The sequence below is a fragment of the Moschus berezovskii genome, chromosome 26 (assembly GCF_049115385.1).
Source record: "Moschus berezovskii isolate FMDL1 chromosome 26, NW_MosBer_1.0, whole genome shotgun sequence".
Classification (NCBI taxonomy): domain Eukaryota; kingdom Metazoa; phylum Chordata; class Mammalia; order Artiodactyla; family Moschidae; genus Moschus; species Moschus berezovskii.
In genome coordinates, this window is record NC_142485.1 from 46,621,173 (window position 1) to 46,633,572 (window position 12,400).

Sequence of the window (12,400 nt, forward strand, 5' to 3'; positions counted from 1 at the left end):
TCCCCGCCTGACAACATTAAGCCTACTTCTCTCTGCATTTCTTCCCATCCTTTCGAGGTCCCCAATCAATGCCAATCACTGAAATAAAAGGAAACTGGATTTTGCTCTGACTGAAGGTGAAAGTTATAGTCTCTCGGCATTGTTAGAGACTTGGCATCCCCATGAATTCTACAATCCATGCAATTCTCTAGGTCAGAATCCTGGAGTCGGTAGCTTTTCCCTTCTCAGTGGATTGTTCTGACTCCCCACATATTGGAAGACCAAACTGGAGAATTCTGGTCCCTATGTCATATGGCGTAGCCTTTGGGTATCTGAAAGGACAATGTAGGTCTTTTCAAGATGTTATCTGCCAAACGAAGCCCTCTCGTCAAATGTGCTCAGAATATGCAGGTAGGCAATGCTGTTGTAAGTGGGACACCTCAGGCAAAAGGGAAATGCTGAGTTCTTCCGCTGGCACAAACAAACTCACAACAATAAACCAGGCAGGAGAAATGGAATGATAAACCCAAGCCAACAAAGGGAGAAGTGTTCCACAGAACACAAGGCCAGATCCACCATCCTTGTAGCCCCCACATGCTCGAGAAAATCAGTGATCGGGAATGAAACAGAAGAAACATGTGCAAGTCCAATGTGAGGCAATGCACATGGCTAGTGTAGCTCAGAGATGGCCTGATGCTTCACATGGACACGCGGGCAAAAGGAAACACAGTGCAGGTGGCGGTTCTCATAATCTCAGAGCTAGGTGCTCAGGTTGGTGTCAACCAGCCTTCGGGACCACAAGAGGGAATGGAGGGCCAGCAGAGCCCATAGACATCTGTCTTGCTCTCTGCCAGAAGAATGTGCTGGACCCATCAAAGTCCCACTGGAACATCTCTTGGCGATCAGTGCCCACCCTCAAGGTGGATCCCATTCCACTTCTTGTACGGTTGATCCTGTCTTCTGAGATGCTCACCTCTGGTGGTCCAAAGCCGCAGGCTTGCTTGGTGCCTGCGCAGACGAAACTCCCTTAAGCAGCTCACAAGTCCAAGGGCACACAAGGATGCCTGTGGCTTCCGGCTCAATGGTGGAAGATCAGAGCCCTCTCAACCAGACTTGGGGATTGGTGCTGAAAGGGAGGCCGCACCTGACTCCCCCTTTCACTGGACAAAGTGTCCTTTCTTCTAGAGCTGCTGAATCCATTCAACTGTGGAAATGCAAGCTGAAAATCACCCATTTTTCCGAGAAGGTCTCCAAAAGAGTTTAGGAGTGACACATTGGAAACCAGAGGGGATGACATGCATGTCCATGGAAAATTAACACCTCTCAACAAATGCACTTCAAATGATTCCTAGACATACGTTCCATGCAAAATGGTTCACAAATCCAGAAGGAAATGGAGCAGACATTAGACATGAGCTCTGAGTTTTCACACACAATACCAAAAGGCACTACACAAAGAGTAACCAGGGAACACAGTGAAGTTTGTCAAATCCAAGATTTGGGCTCTGGGAAAGACGGTCTGAAAAACACAAACAACATATCCCAAGCGGGAAGACAACTGTTTGCATACACGGAACGTAGGCAGAATTTGGCTCCTAATACACAAACGACATGAACACAAGCTTGAAGGAGAGGTTTGCAGGGAAACCAGGCGAAGGAAGCGACATGGAGAGTATACCGAATGATGCCCAACAATGAAGGCCTGAGAAACACGGTCTAGCTGCACTCCCCAATAGCCGTGGGACCCTGGACTAGGCCTGTTCAACCTGGAGGCTCAGAGAGATGGACAGTGAGGAAGGGGAAGAGAAATCGTTTGCATTTCTAATACTAACAGCAAATGCTTAGAAGGAGACGGCAATTATCAACCCCATCGACAGTGACATTTCCTGAAAGGCAATAGCTAGGGGTCCATCTAACCCAGGAGGGAGGCCCCTCCTCTAAGAGAACTGCAAGAGATGGATGAAAGAAGGTGAAGCCCACCAATCCAATGGAAAATAAACTGTGCTCCAGTATCAGAAGAATTTCTCCTGGTAAGAAAATGTCACTTTCCCCTCCCCCCGACCCCCAACTAGGGGCAGTCCAGAGGTCGCACGCTATTTCTCTCAAAATACCAGCGGCTACACAAATACAAAGTATTATTAGAGAATACTATCAGCAATTATATGGCAATAAAATGAATACCCTGGAAGAAATTGACAAATTCCAAGAAAAGTACAACTTTACAAAACTGAACCAGGAAGAAATAGAAAATCTGAACAGAGCCATCACAAGCTCAGAACTAGAGGCTATAATAAAAAAAATCTTCCAGCAAACAAAAGCCCTGGTCCAGACGGCTTCACGGCTGAGTTCTACCAAAAATTGAGAGAAGAGCTAACACCTATTCTACTCAAACTCTTCCAGAAAATTGCTGAGGAAGGGAAACTTCCAAACTCATTCTATGAGGCCACCATCACCCTAATCCCAAAACGTCGTAAAGATCCCACAAATAAAGAAAACTACAGGCCAATATCACTGATGAACATAGATGCAAAAATCCTTAACAAAATTCTAGCAATCAGAACCCAACAACACATTAAGTAGATCATACATCATGACCAAGTGGGCTTATCCCAGGAATGTAAGGATTCTTCAATATCCACAAATCAATCAACGTAATACACCACATTAACAAACTGAAAACTAAAAATCATATGATTATTTCAATAGATGCAGAGAAAGCCTTTGACAAAATACAGCATCCATTTATGATAAAAACCCTCCAGAAAATGGGAATAGAAGGGACACATCTCAATATAATAAAAGCTATATATGACAAACCCACAGCAAACGTTATCCTCAACGGTGAAAAACTGAAAGCATTTCCCCTAATGTCAGGAATAAGACAAGGGTGCCCATTCGCACCACTACTATTCAACATAGTTCTGGAAGTTTTGGCTACAGCAATCAGAGCAGAAAAAGACATAAAAGGAATACAAATTGGAAAAGAAGAAGTAAAACTTTCACTGTTCACTGATGACGTGATCCTCTACACAGAAAACCCTAAAGAATCTACCAGAAAACTACTAGAGCTAATCAATGAATACAGTAAACTTGCAGGATATAAAGTCAACACACAGAAATCACTTGCATTCCTTTACAACAAAAATGAGAAAATAGAATGAGAAATTAAGGAAACTATTCCATTCTCTGTTGCAAAGAAAAGATTTAAATACTTAAGAATGTATTTACCTAAGGAAACAAAAGACTTGTACACAGAAAACTATAAAACACTAGTGAACATAATCAAAGAGTACACTAATAGATGGAGAAATATACCATGTTCATGTATTGGAAGAATAAATATTGTTAAAATGAGTATAATATCTAAAGTAACTTATACATTCAATGCAATCCCCGTCCAGCTACCAACGATATTTTTTATAGAACTAGAACAAATAATCTCACAATTTGTATGGAAATACAAAAAACTTCGAATAGCCAAAGCAATCTTGAGGAAGAAAAATGTAACTGGGGAAATTAGCCTGCCGGACTTCAGGCTCTACTAAAAAGCCACAGTCATCAAGACAGTATGGTACGGGCATAAATACAGAAACATAGATCAATGGAACAATAGAAAGCCCAGCGATAAATCCACGCACCTATGGATACTTATCTTTGACAAAGGAGGCAAGAATATAAAATGGAGGAAAGACAGTCTCTTTAACAAGTGGTTCTGGGTAAACAGGTCAGCCACTTGTAAAAGAATAAAACTAGAATACTTCCTAACACCATATACCAAAATAAACTCAAAATAGAGTAGAGAGATAAACGTAAAACCAAAAACTATAAAACTCCTAGTGGAGAATGTAGGCGAAACACTCTCTGACATAAATCACAGCAGGATCCTCCAAGACCAACCTCCCAGAATATTGGAAATAAAAGCAAAAATAAACAAATGGGACCTAATTAAAATCAAAAGCTTCTGCACAGCTAAGGAAACTATAAGCAAGGTGAAAAGACAGCCTTCAGAATGGAGGAAAATAATAGCAAATGAAACAACTTATAAAGGATTAATCTCCAAAATACACAAGCAGCTCCTGCAGCTCAATTCCAGAAAAATAAACGACCCGATCAAAAACTGGTCCAAAGAACTAAACAGACATTTCTCTAAAGAATTCATAAAGATGGCTAACAAACACATGAAAAAATGCTCAACATCTCTCATAATCAGACAAATGCAAATCAAAACCACAATGAGATACCATTTCACACCAGTCAGAATGGCTGCTATCTAAAAGTCTACATGAAATAAATGGTAGAGAGGTTGTGGAAAAAAGGGAACCTTCTTACACTGTTGGTGGGAATGCAAACTAGTACAGCAACTATGGAGAACAGTGTGGAGATTCCTCAAAAAATTGGAAATAGAAATGCCATATGATCCAGCAATCACACTCCTGGGCATACACACCGAGGAAACCAGAATTTAAAGAGACACATGTACTCCAATGTTCATCGCAGCACTGTTTACAATAGCCAGGACATGGAAGCAACCTACATGTCCATCTGCAGACGAATGGATAATAAAACTTTGGTACATATACACAATGGATTATTACTCAGCCGTTAAAAAGAATGCATCTGAATCAGTTCTAATGAGGTGGATGAAATTGGAGCCTATTATACAGAGTGAAGTAAGCCAGAAAGAAAAACACCAATACAATATACTAACGCATATATATGGAATTTAGAAAGATGCAAATGATAACCCCGTATATGAGACAGCAAAAGAGAAACAGATGTATAAAACAGTTGTAGGGATTCTGTGAGAGAGGGTGAGGATGGGATGGTTTGGGAGAATGGCATTGAAACATGTACATTATCATATGTGAAATGAATCACCAGTTCAGGGTCGAGGTATGTTACAGGATGTTCAGGGCTTGTATGACCCAGAGGGAAAATAAAGGAAAGAGGGAGGTGGGAGGGGGGTTCGGGAGAGGGACCTCAGGTACACCCGAGGCGGATTCATGTCAATGTATGGCAAAACCAACCAATATAATATTGTAAAATAATTAGCCTCCAATAAAAATAAAAAAAAAAAACCAACGGCTGTTCTCAGGGCATTATAACCAATGAATTCCAAAATGTCTACGGAAACACAAAGGAGTCAAAAGAGTCAATGCAATCTGCCACAAAGCCCTGAAATGGACATAGCAGGCTGCTTGATAGCCAATTAGACTATCACACTAGGATCATCAGGACAGCATGGTACTGGGAAGAAATCAAACACGCAGAACCAGATCCATGGAATGGAATTGAGGGTCCAGAAAAAAAAAAAATCCACGCTTCTACCGTCTATTCCTCAATGCCAAAGGAGGGGAGGTGATACGAATGAGAACAAGAGCCTCTGCAATGAAAGGCCGTGGGAATTGGAGATGGTTCCATCTGAACAATCACATTGGCTCTTGGTCTCAGAACACGTCAGATTCAGTGAAACACGTCAACGCAAAGCCTGAAGTGATGAAACTCCTGGAAATAAGCACGGGCCATAGGCTCCTTCATGTCATGGACTTCTCAACAAGTGTGTGTGTGGGGGGAAGAAAATTGGGTCCCTTCAAGTCAAGGAAACAGTAAACCAAAGGACACCCACGGGCTTCCATCCACTTGAACAGATTTGCATCAGAAAAGCTGAGCATTCACAAATCAAAATGGTAACAAACTTAACAAAAAAAGAATATTAGCAAGCAGAATATCGGAGAAGGGGTTCCTACGCGTCTCCCAGAACAAACCCCAGACCTATCCCTTCCCCTAACACCAAATCCAACGACAAACCTTTAACTCACTCGACACGAAACCCTAAAGCCTCAAACAAGTTCAACAACATACATGCGTCCATGCATTCACATGCATTCGAGCATCCAGAGGAGAGACACAGAGAGGAAGAGACAGACTGAATTTGGAAAGGTCAAGAAAGAGAGGGAACGAGGGGGAGAGACTGAACAATGGAGAGAGGAAATGATTCAATTTCATAGAATTTGCATGAATCTCTCTTGTGTTTGGAAACAATGACTGTGCTTTTCCCCCAGGGTGGAAAATTACTCAAGATGATGAGACTCAAGGACAAGGATGAGGGGAGCCACAGTTGGGGCAGACTCCCCCAGCCTTCGAGGCCAAGTGGGGCAATTGAGGAGGATGGGGAAGGTCGATATCAGAGGGGGTGATGTCTGAATATGACTTTCCTGTCCTCCAAATGCAGGGGTCAACAAGTAGGCAGAAAGGGGACTGCCTTTTCCCAGGTCCCAAAGCCCATCCAGGCCCGATTCTGCCCCATTCTGTGCTAGGTCAGCCCTGTGTGGAATCCATCCTTTGGGAAGTCTCAGTGTCCAAGCTCCATGTGATAGCGGCCCAATGTTTGAACAGGCACTGGAGCTGTTCGTAGGCTGACAGACTTAGGCAGGAATTGGGAGAGTGACCCCCACTCTGCAGATGGAGAGAGTGGGGAAAACCTGCAGGGCACATGCTTTGCCCAGGGCCACATCACTTCTGAGAAGGAGCCTGGGCTGAAAGCAACTGTGTCCTCAGAGCTCAGGCCCTGGCTGCACCCAGGTCTCCCCAGTGCTGTGGGGTAGGCTGTGTGTGTCACTGTGCCTGCACGTGGCCTTAGGGCGTGGGGAAACGGCCAGAAACGCAGAGGTTCCCTTGGGGAGCTTTGTGGAAGTGACCTCGGCCATGAACCAGGAAATGATGTCACTTCCTGGCAACAGAACCCAACAGAACCGGCAACCCGGGTATCCAGGCCTCCTCAGTGGAGAGGAGTCCCCAGCCAGATCACTTGCTTTCAAGATGTTCTGTTGTTTGTCCCTGCCCAGAGGCTGGGGCCTCAGGCGAACTCACAGGCAGAGAATGTGGGAACGTGGATGACGCTGGCTCAGGGACCCCGGAGAGGCCTATGGCCCTTTGCCCTAAGGAACAGAAAGGTAACAGGGGAGGCCCAGGCCGGGTCCGGCCACCTCTCCAGTCCCACATGGGGAAGCCTGAGGCCTTTGCCTGTGTGTTGATGGGGGTTTCTCGGGGTGTGTCTGCCTTAAGCAAGCCCAGCCACATATTGGTCAGCATCTCGTGGGTCGCTTTTGTCCACACCACAGGGGAGAGCAGGCTGGTGGCATGGGAAGCATCCGGGCAGAGCTGGCTGCCCAGGCTGACCTCATTCCCTCAGGGGTATCTCTGTCCTCCCGATTGCGTATCTGAGCAGACACTCGTCTCTGCACTTTCTGGTAGCAGAAGGGCAGATGGGCAGAGGCAGAAGCCATCCTGGCCAGGCACAGCTCAGAAATATCGAAGGAGTGCTGCTGATGGTCACTGTCATTGTAGAGCGTCCCACCCGAAGTGGCCCCTGAGGAGAAAACCCCTACCACCACCCTGAGGGAGGGTTCAGAGCACCAGCCCCCTGCCCAGGAAGCCCAGTACAGGCTCCAGGTGAGCGTGGCCACGGAGGGCTCAGCCAAACTGGCGAAGAAGAGGAAGCAGGCAAGGCCTGCTGCACAGACACCACCAAGCACACACTCCGGGGCCCAGTCTCAGGCTGCCACGGAGCTCAGCACACCCGGCTCTGACCCAGAGCTCTGAGAAGCCCTTCCTTGGAGGCAGCAGGAAAGCCTGGAGCCCAGCAGTGCAGAGCACAGAGTTGAGGCTCCTGGGGCTGCTGCATGTGAGTGTGGAGAGGCGGTGCTTAGCCACACAGGGAGGAGTACCCCAGAGCGGGGCTGGGCCTGGACCAAAGGCTGGCCTCACACCACCCATCTTGGAGACTGCAGAGAAGACTCCGAAGCAGGGCATTTTAGAGAATCTCTAGGAAGCCTTCATGTCCCCTTAGGTTCATGGCAAGGCTGGCATTTGGCAAACTCTTCTTCTCTCCCAACTCTAGCTCTGGCCATGAAACTCAGCCAGCCTCCAAGTACAAGACCCGTCCCTACAGAGGTGGGAGCTCCAGGTGCAGGACGCAGGGATCCAATGAGGGGAGATTGAGACCTAAGACAACCCTCCCAAAGCTACGGGGCGAACCGGGTACTTGACAGTCCCTTGAGCACATCGGAACTCTGTACCTGCACGACTCCCAGCCCCAGGCCCCGATGTCTCACCATGCCTTCCAGAACTCCACCTTCACGTGTACATGAACCTGCTAGGCCTTCGCAGGCAGAACCTGAGTCAGGGGCTGAGTGACCACCTGCACAAGGGCAGCCTGCGCTGGCTGCTGCCAAAGACTCAGACGCCCACCATGACTGTCCCACCCCTGCAGGGAGAACAGGGCCCTGCTCTGGACAGACTTCCAGAGCCCTTTCAGCAAACACATCGTCCAGGGGCGCGGTTGGCTCTGCAGCCTCCATCCTTGTGTGTTCCCCGTGGACGCCGTCCACTCCCTCCCCACCCGAGGGAGATTGACTTCCCTTCCCCTGAGCTGATTTTCATCAGGCTTCCAGGCATCTTTCTCCTCATCTTTATGTCTTTTATGGATTTCTGTATATTTTGCTCACAAGTGTGTGCCAATAAATTTTCCTTCTTTGATGCCATTTGGGAAGATGGAGGCCTTCACAATGCTGTGTAAGCATCACCACTGTCTACATCCTGAAACACTCATTCTATCCCCCTCCCACTTCGCAGCAAAGCCTGGATTCATGGCAAGCACTCCCTGTTCCTCTCTCCCCCACCTGAAAACATTGAGTCTACTTCTCTCTGCATTTCTTCCCATCATTTTGGGGTCCCCAATCAATGCCAATCACTAAAATGAGAGGAAACTGGATTTTGGTCTGACTGAAGGTGAAAGTTTTAGTCTCTCAGTATTGTTAGAGTCTTGGCATCCCCATGAATTCTACAGTCCATGGAATTCTCTAGGCCAGACTCCTGGAGTTGGTAGCTTTTCCTTTCTCCAGGGGATTGTTCTGACTCCCCACATATTGGAAGACCAAACTGGAGAATTCTGGTTTCTGTGTCATTTGAAGGAGCCTTTGGATATCTGAATGGACTGTGTAGGTCCTTTCAAGATATCATCTGCCAAATGAAGTTGTCAAGGCAATGTGCTCAGAATATCTAGGTAGGTCGTCCTGTTGTAAGTGGGACGCATCAGGCACAAGTGAAAGGCTGAGTTCTTCCACCGATACAAACAAACTCACAACAATAACCCATGCAGGATAAATGGAAAGATAAACCCACACCAACAAAGGGAGAAGTGTTCCTCAGAACACAAGGCCAGAGAAAGACAAACCATCCTTGTGGCACCCACATGCTCGAGAAAATCAGTTATCAGGAAGGAAACAGAAGAAACATGTTCAGGTCCAATGACAGGCAAAGCACATGGCTAGTTTACATCAGAGATGGCCTGACACTTTGCATGGACACGTGGGAAAAGGAACATACATTGTAGGTGGAGGTGGCCATCATCTCAGAGCTAGGTGCTCAGGATGGTGACAACCAGCCTTCGGGACCACAAGAGGGAGTGGAGGGCCTAGCAGATCCCATAGACATCTCTCTCACTATGTGAGAGAAGAGTGTGGCGGACCCTTCATAGTCAAACAGGAACATCACTTGACGATCAGTGCCCAACCTCAGGGTGAATCCCACTCCACTTCTGGCACGGTGGCTCCTGTCCTCTGATATGCTCACCTCTGGTGGTCTGAAGCTGCAGGCCTGCTGGGCGCCTTCGGAGACGAAACTCCCTTCAGCTGCTCACACAGCCAAGGGCACACAAGGATGCCTGTGGAATCTGGATCACAGATGGAAGTTCAGAGCCCTGTCAACCTGAACTTGGGATTGGTGCTGAAAGGGAAGCCGCACCCAACTCCCTTTTCACTGGACACAGCGCCCCTGAGCTAGAACTGCTGAATCCATTCTTCTGTGGAAATGCAAGCTGAAAAACACCCATCTTTCCGAGAAGATATCCAAAAGAGTTTAGAAGCAACACATTTGGAAACCAGAGGAGATGACATGCATGTCCATGGAAACTTGACACCTCTCAACAAATGCACTTGAAATGATTCCTAGACATACGTTCCATGCAAAACGGTTCACAAATCCAGAAGGAATTGGAGCAGAGATTAGCATGAGTTCTGTGTCTTCACACACAAAACAGAAAGGCACTACAGAAAGAGTAACAAGGGAACACAGTGAACTTTGTCAAATCCAAGATTTGGACTCTGGGAAAAACCGTCTGAAAAGCGCAAATGACACATCCCAAGCTGGGAGACAACTGTTTGCATACACAGAGCTTAGGCAGGATTTGGCTCTTAATACACAAATGGCATGAACATAAATGGGCCTGAAGGAGACACCAGGAGAAGGAAGTGACAGGGAGAGTACACCGGATGATGCCCAGCACTGAGGCCTGAGAAATACGGTCTAGCTGCATTCCCCGAGCCCCGTGGGACCCTGGAATAGGCCTGTTCTACCTGGAGGCTCAGAGAAATGGACAGTGAGGAAGGGGAAGTAAAATCCATGGCATTTCTAACACTTCCAGCAAACGCTTAGAAGAAGGCAATTATCAACCCCACCGACAGTGACATTCCCTGAAAGGCAATAGCTAGGAGTCCATCTAACCCAGGAGGGAAGCCCTTCTTCTCAGAGAACTGCAAGAGATGGATGAAAGAATGTGAAGCCCAACAATCCAATGGAAAATAAGCTGTGCTCACGGATCAGAGGAAATCCTCCTGGTAAGATGATGTCACTTCCCCCTCCTCCCGACCCCCACCGTGGGGCAATCCAGAGTTTCCAAGCTATTCCTCTCAAAATACCAACAGGTGTTCTCAGGTCATTATAACCAAAGAATTCCAGAATATCTATGGAAAAACAAAGGAGTCAAAATAGTCAATGCAATCTGCCACAAAGCCCTGAAATGTACATAGCAGGCTGCCTGATAGCCAATTAGAGTATCACACTAGGGTCATCAGGACAGCATGGTACTGGGAAGAAATCAAACACGCAGAACCAGATACATGGAATGGAATTGAGGTTCCAGAAATAAACCCAAGCATCAACGGTCAATTCCTCAATGCCAAAGGAGGGGAGGTGATACGAATGGGAACCAGAGCCTCTGCAACGAAAGGCCGTGGGAATTGGAGATGGTTCCATCTGAACAATCACATTAGCTATTGTTCTAATAACATTTCAGATTTAAGGAAACACGTCAATACAAACCTGAAGTGATGAAACTCCTGGAAAGAAACAAGGGCCATTTGCTCCTTAATGTCAGGGACTTCACAACACGTGTGTGGGAGGGGGAAGAAAATTGGGTCTCTTCAAGTCAAGGAAACAGGAAACCAAAAGACACAAACTTGCTTCCATCCACTGAACAGCTTTGCATCAGAAAAGCTAAGCATTCACTTATCAAAATGTTAACAATCTGAACACAAAAGAATATTTGCAAGCAGAATATCAGAGAAGGGGTTCCTTCATAAAAGAGACTGAGAACTCACACCACTAAGTCTCCCAGAACAAACCCCAGACATATCCTTTCTCCTAACACGAACTCCAACCCGAAACCTTTACCTCACTTGAAATGAAACCCTAAAGCCTCACCCTAGGTCAACAATTCCCCAGCGATCAATGCAAAGAAATAGAGGAAAACAACAGAATAGGGAAAACAACAGAATAGGAAAAACAAGAGATTTTTCAAGAAAATTAGAGATATCAAGGGAACATTTCATGCAAAGATGGGCTGGATAAAGGACAGAAATGTTATGGACCTAACAGAAGCAGAAGATATTAAGAAGAGGTGGCAGGAATACACAGAAGAACTGTACAAAAAAGATCTTCACGACGAAGATAATCACGATGGCGTGATCACTTACCTGGAGGCAGACATCTTGGAATGTGAAGTCAAGTGGGCCTTAGAGAACATCACTACAAACAAAGCTAGTGGAGGTGATGGAATTCCAATTGAGCTATTTCAAATCCTAAAAGATGATGCTGTGAAAGTGCTGCACTCAATATGCCAGAACATTTGGAAAACTCAGCAATGTCCACAGGACTGGAAAAGATCAGTCTTCATTCCAATCACAAAGAAAGGCAATGCCAAAGAATGTTCAATCTACAACAAAATTGCACTCATTTCACACACTAGTAAAGTCATGCTCAAAATTCTCCAAGCTAGACTTCAGCAATATGTGAATCAAGAACTTCCAGATGTTCAAGCAGGTTTTAGAAAAGGCAGAGGCACCAGAGATCAAATTGCCAACATCCACTGGATCATGGAGAAAGCAAGAGAGTTTCAGAAAAATATCTATTTCTGCTTCATTGACTATGCCAAGGCCTTTGACTGTGTGGATCACAATAAACTGTGGAACATTCTGAAAGAAATGGGAATCCCAGACCACCTGACCTGCCTCTGGAGAAACCTGTATGCAGGTCAGGAAGCAACAGTTAGAACTGGACATGGAACAACAGACTGGTTCCAAAT